This window comes from Malaclemys terrapin, chromosome 5, assembly GCF_027887155.1.
Source record: "Malaclemys terrapin pileata isolate rMalTer1 chromosome 5, rMalTer1.hap1, whole genome shotgun sequence".
NCBI classification, from domain to species: Eukaryota; Metazoa; Chordata; order Testudines; family Emydidae; genus Malaclemys; species Malaclemys terrapin.
The window spans coordinates 135,147,562-135,161,747 of NC_071509.1; the positions used below are offsets into that span (position 1 = coordinate 135,147,562).

The window sequence follows — 14,186 nt, forward strand, 5'->3', positions numbered from 1 at the left end:
TGTATTCTTTATTAATTGATTATACAAATAGGGAGATAACTGACAAGGTAGCCCGGGTGGGGTTTGGGAGGAGGAAAGGAAAAGGCAGTTCAAAACTTGTTGAATGACAGCCTTCTGTTGCTTGGGCTGTCCACTGGGGTGGAGTGGTTGGGTGCATGGAGCCTCCCATCCCGCGTTCTTGGGCGTCTGGGTGAGGAGGCTATGGAACTTGGGGAGGATGGTTACACAGGGGCTACAGCGGCACTCTGTGATCCTGCTGCCATTCCTGAAGCTCCACCAGACGCCGGAGCATGTCCATTTGATCCCGCAGTAGCCCCAGCATTGCATCGTGCCTTCTCTGATCTTCCTGGTGCGTCCTCTGATTTTCCTGCTGCCACCTATCGTCTCAATCATCCCTCCTGTCCTCACGTTCACTGGCCGCTTTCCTGTACTGTGATACTGTGTCCTTCCATGCATTCTGATGAGCTCTTTCATTGCTGGTCGACGGCATGATCTCAGAGAACATTTCCATGCTGGAGCTCTTTTTCGATTCTCGGACTGCATGGTTACCTGTGCTGATGAGCTCGACTGGCCAAACAGGAAATGAGATTCAAAAGTTCACAGGGCTTTTCTTGTACACCTGGCCAGTGCATCTGAGTTGAAAGTGCTGTCCAGAGCGGTCACAATGGTGCACTGTGGGATAGCTCCCGGAGGCCAATACCGTCGAATTGCGTCCACACTAACCCTAATTCGAACAGGTGATATCGATTTTCTCGTCGGGGAGTAGTAGAGAAATCTATTTTAAGAGCCCTTTATGTTGAAGTAAATGGCTTTGTTGTATGGACGGGTGCATGGTTAATTCGATTTAACGGTGCTAAATTCAACATAAACTCATAGTGTAGACCAGGCCTAAGATGCCACAAGTACTTCTGTTCTTTTTGAAGATACAGACTAACACAACTGCTACTCTGAAACCTGTCAATAAATTATAGAAAATGCTCTCTGACAGTCACCATTGCAGGGACATTTTCACTAGGTTCTGTTGTTGTTACAATATGCACCATTAAAGTCATTTGTTCCGTATGTCTGATGTCAGGTCTGCGGTCCAGAATAACAGAGTAATGTCTTGCTGACTTCAAATCTGCCATAATCTTCTGTTTGACTTTTGTTGCCAGTAACTGTACGATCTCATTTTTAATTGTTTTTCTGAGGTCGTGGGGTGTGTCCATTTCTTGGGTGGTGACTCTTCTTAGATGCTCCTGGAGTACAGCATCAACCTCAGCCATCAGCTCCACAATTTTAAGGAAGTTTCCATTGTTTGGCAAATACAGCTGATCTGAAGGGCCACGCAGTGCTACGTTTTGGGTAGCAAGCATTCTCACAATGACAACAAGCCTTTTCAGAACATTTTGCCAGTGAAGAGACACTGATGCAATCTTCTCTTGATGCTGATCATCTGTGGTGGTCTTTAACCTTATTCTCATCTCAAGCTCTTTCCACCTATGGAATTCTCTCCGGTGATTTGCTGCCTTCTCATGGTATGCCAGATTTCTAGCCCGATTTTTCCAGTCCTTTGTTCCTGTAGAACCCAATGTGACTGGAACATTAGACTGGAAGGTTTGCAACAAAAACAGTATGCAGCATTCTGGATTTTTAGTACATAAGCCATGGCCTCTCTACTTTGTCACCATTGGAGATTTCACACCAGTAATGTGTTGGATGGAAACTTCTATTTTCATTGTCTTTGGGGAACATGAAGTTTTTCACTTGCTGTGGCCCATGCAGTACAAGGAAGTCCCTCAGGCTACTGCTCAAGTGGGTCTACAGTCCTGGATCATCTAGACTTAAGGAACTAAACTCAGCAGCAGCTGTTTCTTGCACCTCCACCACACTCTTCTCTGATCTAAACTTTTCTTCGGGAATGTGCATGGTTACACCCATTTGAGATGGAGATATGGATGCTGCAGTAGCTGCCAGGTCACCTGCACTCTGACTAACTGGAAGATCAGGCATCTCCTCACCACTCACATTCTCACTGGGGCTGGAAGGTTCACCATGAACATTTGTGTCTATGTATCTCAGGAGAGCTCCTTCCTGCTTAGATAGAAAAGCTTCCTTTCTTTTTCTGAATGCTGCCCCAGAGGGGTGTTTTCTTCTTTCACTAGGACGGCTGTTCTGTGCTAGCTATAGTGGCTCTCAACACTCAATTGAAGGGGACAAATAAGCAGGCTGGTAGCAGAGTCTGAGTGAGGGAAGATCTCAGCATCTGAAGGGCTTAACTGGCTCCTACTATTTCAGTTGACTGCCTGTTCTCCTCAAGTGGGTTCAGGGAAGCAGCAGGAAACAGGAAGCTCCCTGAGAAGCTGGTGTTAATCAGTCCGGGCTCCTGGGAGTGCTGGAGAGGTACACAAGAAGCTCCTCCTTCTCTCTCTCCCTGCAGCTTCTGCTGCTTTCTGTTATTCCCTCTCACCTTTTCGCTTGCCTGTCTGTTCTGTCTCTTGTGCCCTCCTTCCTCCAGCACAGCACTCCACCATCTCTGTGCATCTCGAGCAGAGAGAATACATAGGCACCCGCAGCAGATACAATTTTCTACACTCTGGGTCCTATTGGCGCCCCCCGCAGTCTGGCACCTTAGGCAGCCACCTCAGTTCGCCTCATGGTAAGGCCAGCCCTGTCCCTGTGGGCACGGAGAACCTAACTCCCATTGAGGTCAGCCAGGGAGGCTGGATGTGCACATTACAGGAAATAGACTGTCAGGGCAGCAGAATCCACTGAAAAACCGCGTATTGCGAATTGCAACGCAGGCTCTCACTGGGTGGCTCTTTGTCCTGCCTCTGTTGGCTGGAGCGTGAGCAGAGCTTTATGAGACAGCTGCTGCGGCTGTAGCCAGCCATTGAAGCGAGTTTCCCATCGTCTCTCTTCTGGCCGTGGATGCTCGACTGCAGCAGCTCCGCAGAGGTCCCAGCCTCGCTCTTTAATGCCCATTCTCCCTGTGCTCGCATGGCGCTTCATGGACCATTGAGTAGCCTCATGACAACATCCCAGTTGTGGACACAGGCACCAGCAACCGATTCCCCAAGCCAAAGTCCCCTTGGCAATCCAGGGAGCCTTAGCCTGGGTTGTCTGGAGCGCAGGGTTTGGCCCATGGTGACTGCAGACACTGCACCTGCTGCACAGCCGCACGGTGACTCCTGTGACCCCTCTGCCCATCAGCACTCGGCTCTCCCGCATTCTGCTGAGCGCCTGAGATCTGGGGGAACAGAAACCCTTTGTTAGAGATGGAAATTCTCCTCCCAGGAACACTCTGTCAGTGGCTGCCAGAGGCCTTCCCTGTGAAACCCCAAATGTGCAGCCCCTCGGGTTCCCACAGGGGAGATCTCTGCTCTTTCACTGGTCACCTGTGGCTGCAGTCTCTGACGGGGGAATGTGGAGGGTTTTTGCCAATGATCCCTTCTACTGCGCCCATAATGGGAGGAGGTTTGGCCTTGTGATGTGAGGCCCGGGTCTGATAATCAGGGCTCCTGGGTTCAGTGACTCTGGAAGAGGGTGTGGTCTAGTGGGTGGAGCTGGATTTGTTGACACTGAGTGAGAGGGGCTTGTGTTGAAGGACCCTGGTTCAATCCCCTCCAATTCCTGTGGTGTCTACATGTGGCCATGACTTTACTTACCTATCAGTGTAGGTTGTTTTGCCTCTTCCTGGACACATTCTTACATCTGCTGCTGGCCATCCTGAGATGTAGGTCCTTCATCCACACAAGGACATGGCTCATCAAGGTCAGTCCAGCAGCTCCCATCTGGTCTTCACCTCTGCAATGGACGGTGATCTCTAACCTGACCAGAGAAAGACAGGGTGGTGTTCTTCAGGGGAATCTGCTGGAGCTCCTGTATCCCCTGTTCCACCTCACACCCCGACACGCTAAGGGTTTTCCAAAGATACCACTAATCTCGGATAAACAAAGCAGACTGGTTCTAAAGGAAAAACAGATTTCTCCCCTGCTCTAGGGAGATTCCCACAGGAAAAGTCTCTGATGGCGAGGATGGGGGCAATGGAAGCCTCCAGCCCCTTGACTGGTAGGAAATCAGGACTTGGGGAGTTAAGGGGTGTCTCTGTCCTGCTGCAGGGAGCAGACCTGGAGAGCAGAAAGAGCACTAGTGGCATTGTAGGAAAGACAGTGACTTCTACCTGTGAAGGTGGCTGAAGCTTCTTGCAGGCACTAGAGTCCAGGATCCTTACACCTCCTTTGGGGATCCTTTTCCTAGGAATAAAATCAGGACACCACACAGAGAATGACATCTGAATCCCAGGTCTGGGATCCAGGGAAAAGGGATGATCTCAGCCAGGCTATGTATCAGGAACCTGATTTTTGTCCCAAAAGCCACAGTTATCCAGATGAGGTTTTCTTCCCCATTTGCTTTCAAGTTATTTACTCACAGTATTCATTTGTTTGCTTTGCCGTGTTTCCACACTCTGCATCTGATCATTGGTTTAAGTAACATTCTTTTCCGTTTTTGCTTCTGTTTCCTCTTATTACAGGGTAGCATCTGCTTAGCACTTAAAAAAAAATTAATAACAAAATCCTGATTCTACATTGAAGAGGAAAGTTTCTGAGAATTTGGCTGCAGAACTTTAGTGTCTGCATATTTCATTCACTATTCTTTATGCCGGTGCAGGTCTGATGCAATCTGCACACCCAAGAATGCCCACATGAAGCACCGGGTGCCCTTAGAATACCTGTTAAAACAGAGGAAGAGAGTAGATTAACAGCGGGGAAAAAATCCAAAAAATCCAATACATCAGCACTTCTCGGCATCATTGAAGCACCAGTTCTGGGTGCAATACAGGTTAACAATGCCCATGGTTCTTTCCCACTAGAACCACATCCGACCAGAAAAAGCCTTTCAGCCAATTATTTCCTTACACTCTGAAGGGGTGAAATTCAGCCCTGTGCAGACAGCCAGGACAAGGTCTGCGCATCACAGCGGGTTTCAGTGGCACTTCATTGCACCGGTGCTGTGAGACTTCGGTGGCATAGTTTTCATCCTGGATTGGAACAGCCGGTGGGAATCCTGTGAGGTACAGAGCAGAGAGAGGTTTGGGCCACAACGTTCACCTCAGAGGCTGAGCTTCTGCAGACTTTTGGGATGTTCCCATCTGAGGAGGATGATTTTGGCCAGCCCTAGTTCAGAGCTTTCAGTCACCTCAACCGGTGATTCTCTGGCACAGTTGATCTAAAGTAGCTGAACTTTTCAGGCCTTGCCCCCACCTCCGACACCCCTTGTACCTCACCATTGCCCTCTAACAGCCCCTGTCCCTTCTCTTGATCCCTTCCAAGCCCAAATACAGAGCCTAGCTCACGCTCCTCCTCTCCTAGACTCCTCCAGTTCTCCCAGAGCCCTAGGAACCAGCCTGAGACCCGGAGTGGGAGGAAAGGCTCACAGAGGTGGCTAGGGGAGTTGGCAGCCCCTAGCATGAGCAATGGCAGCATGTCGTGTTGATGTGATGAATGTTAGGAAATAGCCTTGCTGGAGAGCTGGGTCTGCCCTGCTTTGAGTTGCTCAGGGGACAAGCTGGCACCAACCAATGGCACCTGCCTGGGTTCATCCTCTCCTTGCTCCCAGGTCAGCGCATGGGGATGGGATGGGAATGACTTTCAATGGCCTGGAGGTGAAAGGCCCTGGGGCTCCCTCCCCAATTGATCCTTCTTTGGTTACCTCGTCCCCTATCAGCTGGCCGGCTTCCCCCAGGATGGAGTGTACGTCAGAACCAGCCCAGCCTGGCTGACACGGAGCTGGGGGTCATGTATGGCCAGAAGTGCCGCCTGGAGGAAAGTTCTTCTTTGGTCTTTGGTGAAGATCTCTCCAAAGACCTAAAACCAACAGCACCACAGCCCTTGTCAGTTGCCCAGAACCAGGCTCCAAATCCCTCCAGTGGCTCACGAGGAGAAGAGTCCTGGGGCAGCCAACCTTTGGGGTCCCATGGACCCAGGGTCCCTCGTCAGTAAGAGGTTGCAGGCACTGAGGAATAGCTCTTTCTGGTGCAGGATTCACTGAAGGTACCATGATATGCTGGGAATGTGGCTGCGCGCTCTGGAACCCAGCTCACACAGACAACAAAGGACACTACTCCTCCCAGCAGCGATGTCTCCTGCAGCTCACCCGCTAGAGGAAAGGGCCTTTTAGATCTGCTTCCATTCCCACTCTGCACCCCACTGACATTCCCACGAGCATCACACGAGGGTGTCAGCCAGGGAGACAGTGAGCGGAGCCAGATCCCTGGCGATACAATCCTCCATTAACTCAACCCCCCAGGTGACCCCTTATATGCCACGTAGCCATGGATCCATGTAACACACACACAAACCGGGTCCATTAGCAAGGCTCCAACCCAGGCTCCTCAGCCTTTCGCAGCCGAACACTGTCAGCTGGAAATAAGTAGCAGGCTCTTGCCCTGTCCATGACACACTCACTGCAGGGGGAGACAGCTCCACACATGAGCTGCTGCAATGCATCGGCGGAGAGTCCTTACCTCCCCCACCCTGGCCATGTTCCTGTAGCCCAGGCACTCGGTGTCCTGGAGCCCGTCCCGACACCACAGCTCTCTTGCCTCTCTGATGTTCAGCCCTGGGGAAGAAAGACACACCCATTGGGCAGGTTTGGCATCCGGTTTTAGTGCCTGTTTCCTTCTATTCCCTTTGCTGGGTGAACACTGGCCGGGGCCCTCAGGGCACCCAATGGACCAGGCGGTTAAGTAGCTGAAGGGGAATTTGTCTCATTCATCACAGCAATCATGTGATCCTTACGGTCATGGTGCTCTGGGAGTGGGGGCCTGTTAACAGTGGCGTCTTATCAGTGGCGTAGCCAGCTGGACGGAACAGGGGGAGCGATCAGAAAAAAAGGTGCCACCAGCTGTGGCGCTTTTACTCACCCAGGTCTTCGGCGGCACCTCGGTGGCGGGACCTTCACTTGCTCCACGGGGCTTCGGCGGCATTTTGGCGGCAGGTCCTTCAGTGCTGCCGAAGACACCTTAAGCTAGTGAAGGGCCTGCCACCGAAGACCCGGAGCGCCGCCGGGTGAGTAAAAGCACCGCAGTGGGTGGCGCCTTTTTTTGTCAGTGAGTTAAAAAGGTACCACTTTGGGGGAATGTGCTCCATTGGGGAGTGGCTGCTCCCCCTGCTCCCCCTAGCTACACTACTGCAGTAGAACTCTTTTTATCTGACCCTCCATTATCCAGCTCTCCGTATTAACCCAACCACCAGAGCACACAGGACCAGAAGTGGGCAATCTCTCCTATGGTCACTAGATGGCGGTGCAGCCTCGTACTTTCCCATTCATCCGATTAGCCGAAGTTTTGGTTAACCAATCTGGCCCTGGTCCCAATTCAATGGGATAAACGGGGTTCTGCTGACCTTGTGAGTGATCATTTGCTGCAGGTGATCTGCTGCTGATGTTACTCCTCGTGGAAAAGTACAAATTGCAAAACTGATGGGAGGGGCCTTCTGAGGTGGTAGGGAGGGGTCCCGCTGTTACCTGCAACACACAGGCCCCGCAGCAGGGATGCACCTCGGGCTGTGCATAGAAACAGGTTAAAAGTGCATCACAACAGGGAAGCCGTTGTCAAGATGATATTCTCTGCAGAGGATTGTAAGACAGCCGGTTCCGGACCTGATGTCTGAATGCCAGAGGGATATGCCGCTAGAGAGCATTGAGGTGTGTGAAGAGGTCACTGTAACTGAAGAGACAGAGGTTATGGCTGTGCTGCAAAGTCACTGGCAGGTATGATCAAGCAGGCCAGGCCCGACTCACAAAAGTTGCCTAAGATTAACACTGTGGGATCACAACCTGCACCCAGCAAAGCGCCCCACAGAACTGGTACATTGCAGCAGCAGGTTCATAAGGAGATGGCAAGCCTGCTGGACATGGGAATAATTAAAGAGTCAAACAGTCCCTGGGATAAGGAGGTCATTTCTCTGATGTTTACAGGGAGCTCCTCCCAAGTGTGGGGGGCAGAATGGGAGAAAGCACAAAGGGGCTTGTTTGAAGATTTAACAAGGGAGTGATGGAGGCTAGCATCATGGGCCATGTAGCTGTGAACATTCTGTGGCCTTAGACCGGGGTGGGCAAACTGCCCCATCTGCCGGCGCCGCCCCTGCTGCTCCCATTGTCCGTGGTTCCCAGCCAATGGGAGCTGCAGGGGCGGTGCAGGGGGCACAGGCAGCATGTGGAGCCTCCTGGCTTTCCCTACGCATAGAAGCCGGATTGGGGATGTGCAGCTGCTTCCGGGAGCTGCACGGAGACATGGCACTCGCGGTTTCGTTGCTCTTGTCTGGACTCTCTGCAGTTTGTCCACATCTTTCCTGAAAAGTGGTGCCCAGAACTGGACACAATACTCCAGCTGAGGCCTAATCAGCGCGGAGTAGAGCAGAATAATTACTTCTCGTGTTTTGCTTACAACACTCCTTCTCGTACCTCCATATTACACGTAACAAACAGAGGGAAAGGGAGACGAAACCCAGGTATTTTAAAGGTATTTTGGCCACATAAATCCCATTGATTTCAATAGGAGTTAGGAACTGAAATCCCTTTAAAAAATCTGGCCCTAAGTGATTTGCTCAAGGTCACAAAGGAAGTCTGCAGTGGAGGAGGAATTTAAACTCAGACCCTTCAAGTCTTAGGCTAGTGTGATAAGCTCTGGCCATCCTTCCTTTTTCACGTGTATGTATAACGATGTGTTTCTGTCTCTCTAAGCCCAGACATAACCATCTATTTGTCTATCTATCCCTATATAAAAAAAATCTGTCTGTCTAGCGTCTACCTGTCTGACCCGAACATAACCATCTGTCTGACTATCTATCTATAAAAACACTTCTCCATGTATACCTCCCTTTATTTAATTGTACAGTGATTTTAGGTGGGGGCTGTGGGAACTGAGATAATAGCAGTGGCAAACGGAAATAATTATAGTCTGAGTATCTCCTCTATAACATCTGCTGAATTAACCGATACAGTTCAAAAAGCAGTGGAACAAACAGGGTGAGATGCCTATATTGTAGAAATTACATATCAATGGATAAAGGAGAAGCTGTAACACTGTTACTGGACACTGTTTTTCAAGGGAAATGGCGCCTTCCTTCATTATCTGGCTTAAGTTCCATTTCCTTATTGTTTTCTCCTATAAATCACTTGATGACAGACATTTCTGCACATTGACTTACTGAGTGAGAACTAGCTCATATCTACACTCCAGTGCTGATCAGTAAGAACCAGTCCCCATATTTATATACCGTGAAGAATAATTTTCTGGTATATTGTCCTCCTCAGGGCGTCCTTCACTTCCTTGTTCCTCAGGCTGTAGATCGGGGGGTCAGCAGGGGGATCACAAGGGTATAGAACATAGCCACCATTTTCTCCCAGTCCACTGAGCTGCCAGACGAGGGTCGTAAATATGTAAAGATCAGGGTCCCATATAAGATGGAAATGACAGTCAGTTGGGAGGCGCAGGTGGTGAAAGCTTTGTGCCTTCCTGCCATGGAGCGGATTCTCAGGATGGCAAAGATGAGGTAAATGTAGGAGATGAGGATGGTGAAAATGGTGCCTGTTGTTTCTGTGACTGCAAAGATGAAATGCAGTAGCTTATTGATGTGAAAGTCAGAGGTGGAGATTTCTTGTGGTGGGCGAATATCGCAGAAGAAATGATCGAGGACATTGGAGTGGCCGAAGGACAGACTGAATACAGTACACGTATGCACAGTGGCATTGACACAGGTGCATAGGGAAGAGCCAGCCACCGGTAGAAGCAGACTCTCTTGGACATGATGACATTATAAAGCAATGCATTGCAGATGGCCACGAAGCGATGGTACGCCGGCACAGCCAGGAGGCAAAGCTCATTGTTGGCACAGAGGGAGAAGAGGAAAAACTGAACCACACACCCAGGGAAAGAAATGTCTTTACTCATCACTAGGGAAATTACCATCGCCTTGGGGGCAATCGCAGAGGAGGAGACATCTAAGGGTGACAAGTTGCTGAGGAAAAGTACATGGAGCTGTGGAATTGGGAGTCAACCCTAATCAGCACAATCATCCCGACATTCCCCACCAGGGCGCGGAAATAAATGGCAAAGAAGAACACAAAGAGGATGTTTTGCAGCTTTGGACTGTCGGTTATTCCCGGGAAAATGAAGCCAGTCACTGTGGCACAGTTCCCTGGAGCCATTTCTCCTGTCCCTGGGCTCTGTGCCAGAGAAGAGGCAGAGGAGGGGAGGGGATAGAAGCATTGGGTACCACAACAATACATCTGATGTCTTGGGCAGACTCGTGTTATCTCTTAAGAGATGCCTAAACAATGGAAATTCAATTTAGTCATAGATTCCAAAGCCCAAAGGAACCATTTTGATTAGCTAGACCAGTGGTTTTATGTTTTATTTTTTATTTTTTTTTTTTCATTTGCGGACCAATCAAAAATTGTGAATGGAGGTCGAAATTGTAGTCATAATCTGTGGACCCCTAGGAATCCACAGACCACAGGTTGAAAACCAGTGTTCTATAGTAACAACAACTTTTTGAGGACCCCTTAGCTATAGTCTGTGGATCCCAAGGTGTTTGCAGATGATAAATTCAACCCCCCCAATCTAGTCTAATTGCTTGTATAACAGAGATCATCATTTTTTTCCAATAATTTTCAGTGTAAATTAGAGCATATCTTTTAAAAAATCATCCAAACTCGAATTAAAAACTGTCCATGAACTAAGTATCCAGCCCGACCCTTGGTAAATCCTTCCAAGGGTTAATTACCGTTACTGTTAATAGAGGCTTTTTATGTAGAGCTGGTCAAAATTCCCACCTCCCCCTTGGAAATGTTTGAGTTTTCAGGAACAAAACCCCAAATCCAAACTATTTTGGTGCTGGTCTATTTTGGCTGAAATCTGAAGTATTTTGGTTTTGAAATGGGAGATGTAGTCGAACCAACAAGCCTGGCCTATAAAGGAGAATGTGAGCATGAGGGACTTCAGCTAGACAGATCAACATGTGGACTGTTCAGCGTTGAAAGTGTTTCAGAACAGGTCAGAGAAACACCCATCGGGCTGTTTACTTGGTGTTACTTGGTCTTGCCCCACCATGGGGAGCCTGACTTGACTACACGAGGTCCCTTCCACCCTACATTGCTAGGATTCCCAAATAACAATATTTGTATTTATTATTATTATTTTATTTGTTGTAAAAATGCTGCCATTTCCATGGAAAAGTTCAATGAAAAAGAGATTTGCTTGTTTCTGTGGGAGGAGGGCAGTTTTCATCCATTTCCTAGGAATTTAGTGTTCCCACTCGCTGTAGGAGGGTCTGATCCAAAACAGATTGACGCCAAGGGCAGTTCTTCCATTGATTTCAGTGCACTTTGGGTCATGTTACCAGATTTGCCCATTACTTTGGGGTATGCTCATTTATTCGGGTTACTCCTCTGGGGAAGGGGGTTCTGTAATCCTGTCAATGTACTGCTTGTGTCACTTGTGTTTACATATGGAGCTCTACTTCTCCCTTCTGCAAATCCCCTCCCAATGGAGCTATCTTGCAGGACCTAGGGTCCCTAGGGCTGGGTTACTCCCACCCCAGAACCGGATGAACACCCACACCCCCACACGTACATTAACAGAGCAAGTCTGAGGGGACCGGGTCAATCAGCACTGTCAAGCTGACCCCTTATATGTCTCTGGACTCACTGGGCTGGAGGAAGCAGCACTCTCAAGCTGTCTCTCCTTATATGCCCCTGGGCTCCATGGACTGGGTCAAGCAGCACTTTCAAGCTGTTACCCTTATGCGTCCCAAATTCAGCACGTCCCTATCCCCACTCCCCCAACACAATTGTACTGGCAGTAACATACTCGATGAGCAAACCCCACAGTATTTTGGGCGCTGCAGGGATCTTTAGCTTAAGTCAAAGAAGTGTTGCTGTAGAGTGAATGGGGGAAGCTAAAAACACAAACGAGTAAAGTTCAGCAAGAGAGAGAGAAGCAACCAACTTAACCATAGAAGTTATTTATGGAATAATAGTAATAACTACACAAGGAGGACTAAACCAACATAACATACATGATTAAAGGTTAATACCTAAGGTAGAAAGGAAAACAGAGAGAGAGAGAAAGAGGGGGAGGGGTCTCATCCACTCCAAGAGGCTTGAACTGGTCAGGGTTCCCAGATGATGGTGGTAGCTGAGGGTTCTGAATGCTGGAGACAGGCAGAGCCCCCAGCACGATCAGTCAGGAGATGGAGTTCCAGTGGAACTGAGGCATAGTGTGGATCTAAGCATCAGAACCCTGACTAGAGGGTGAGTAGGGATTTTTGTAGAGAAATTACAATGGTTCAAGGGAGAAGACTAGATTTGTTTATAGGTAAGCTGATGACTCAAGGGTTTTCTTTAGACTAGACAATAGGAGCTGATCACTCTTGGCTATGGGTGGTGTTTTCTTCCAGGGAGCTCACAATGCAACTAGGCTGCTTCAGTGTTTGGATATCAATGAAGGATTCATTACTAGAATTGGTCTGATAACTGCTGAGCTGGGTGTGTGTGCAGGCGTAGGTTCATTAGCATCTGGAGCAGAGATTCCCAGGATGCAGTGCTTCCCTGCTTTTTCTGGTCCCAGAATTCAGTGTGGTTCTCTGTTCTCCATTCTGTATGTAAATTGACAGGTTTCAGAGTAGCAGCCGTGTTAGTCTGTATCCGCAAAAAGAACAGGAGTACTTGTGGCGCCTTAGAGACTAACAAATTTATTAGAGCATAAGCTTTCGTGAACTACAGCCCACTTCTTCGGATGCCAACGCTTCCTTAGCTCGTCCCCTAACGCCCCTACTCTACTTGCGCTACATTGATGACATCTTCATCATCTGGACCCATGGAAAAGAAGCCCTTGAGGAATTTCACCATGATTTCAATAATTTCCATCCCACCATCAACCTCAGCCTAGATCAATCCACACAAGCGGTCCATTTCCTGGACACTACTGTGCTAATAAGCGATGGTCACATAAATACCACCCTATACCGGAAACCTACTGACCGCTACACTTACCTACATGCCTCCAGCTTCCATCCAGGACACACCACACAATCCATTGTCTACAGCCAAGCTCTAAGATATAACCGCATTTGCTCCAATCCCTCAGATAGAGACAAGCACCTACAAGATCTCTATCAAGCATTCTTAAAACTACAATACCCACCTGCTGAAGTGAAAAAACAGATTGACAGAGCCAGACGAGTACCCAGAAGTCACCTCCTACAAGACAGGCCCAACAAAGAAAATAACAGAACACCACTAGCTGTCACCTTCAGCCCCCAACTAAAACCTCTCCAGCGCATCATCAGAGATCTACAACCTATCCTGAAAGATGATCCTTTACTCTCACAGATCTTGGGAGACAGACCTGTCCTCGCTTACAGACAACCCCCCAGCCTAAAGCAAATACTCACCAGCAACCACACATCACTGAACAAAACCACTGACCTAGGAACTTATCCTTGTAACAAACCCCGATGCCAACTCTGTCCACATATCTATTCAAGTGACATCATCATAGGACCTAATCACATCAACCATACCATCAGGGGCTCATTCACCTGCACATCTACCAATGTGATATATGCCATCATGTGCCAGCAATGCCCCTCTGCCATATACATTGGCCAAACCGGACAGTCTCTCTGCAAAAGAATTAATGGACACAAATCTGACATCAGGAATCATAATACTCAAAAAACAGTGGGAGAACACTTTAACCTGTCTGGTCATTCAATGACAGACCTGCGGGTGGCTATATTACAACAGAAAAACTTCAAAACCAGACTCCAACGAGAGACTGCTGAGCTGGAATTGATATGCAAACTAGACACAATCAACTCAGGATTGAATAAGGACTGGGAATGGCTGAGCCATTACAAACATTGAATCTATCTCCCCTTGTAAGTATTCTCACACTTCTTATCAAACTGTCTGTACTGGGCTATCTTGATTATCACTTCAAAAGTTTTTTTCTCTTACTTAATTGGCCTCTCAGAGTTGGTAAGACAACTCCCACCTGTTTATGCTCTCTGTATGTGTGTATATATATCTCCTCAATATTTATTCCACTCTGTATGCATCCGAAGAAGTGGGCTGTAGTCCACGAAAGCTTATGCTCTAATAAATTTGTTAGTCTCTAAGGTGCCACAAGTACTCCT

The 14,186-nt window shown here is 48.5% G+C and overlaps 1 pseudogene; it reads right to left on the bottom strand.

The window, feature by feature from the left end:
- Window positions 1-9,252: 9,252 nt before the first annotated feature.
- Window positions 9,253-10,191, bottom strand: LOC128837733 (olfactory receptor 1052-like; annotated as a pseudogene).
- Window positions 10,192-14,186: the final 3,995 nt, after the last annotated feature.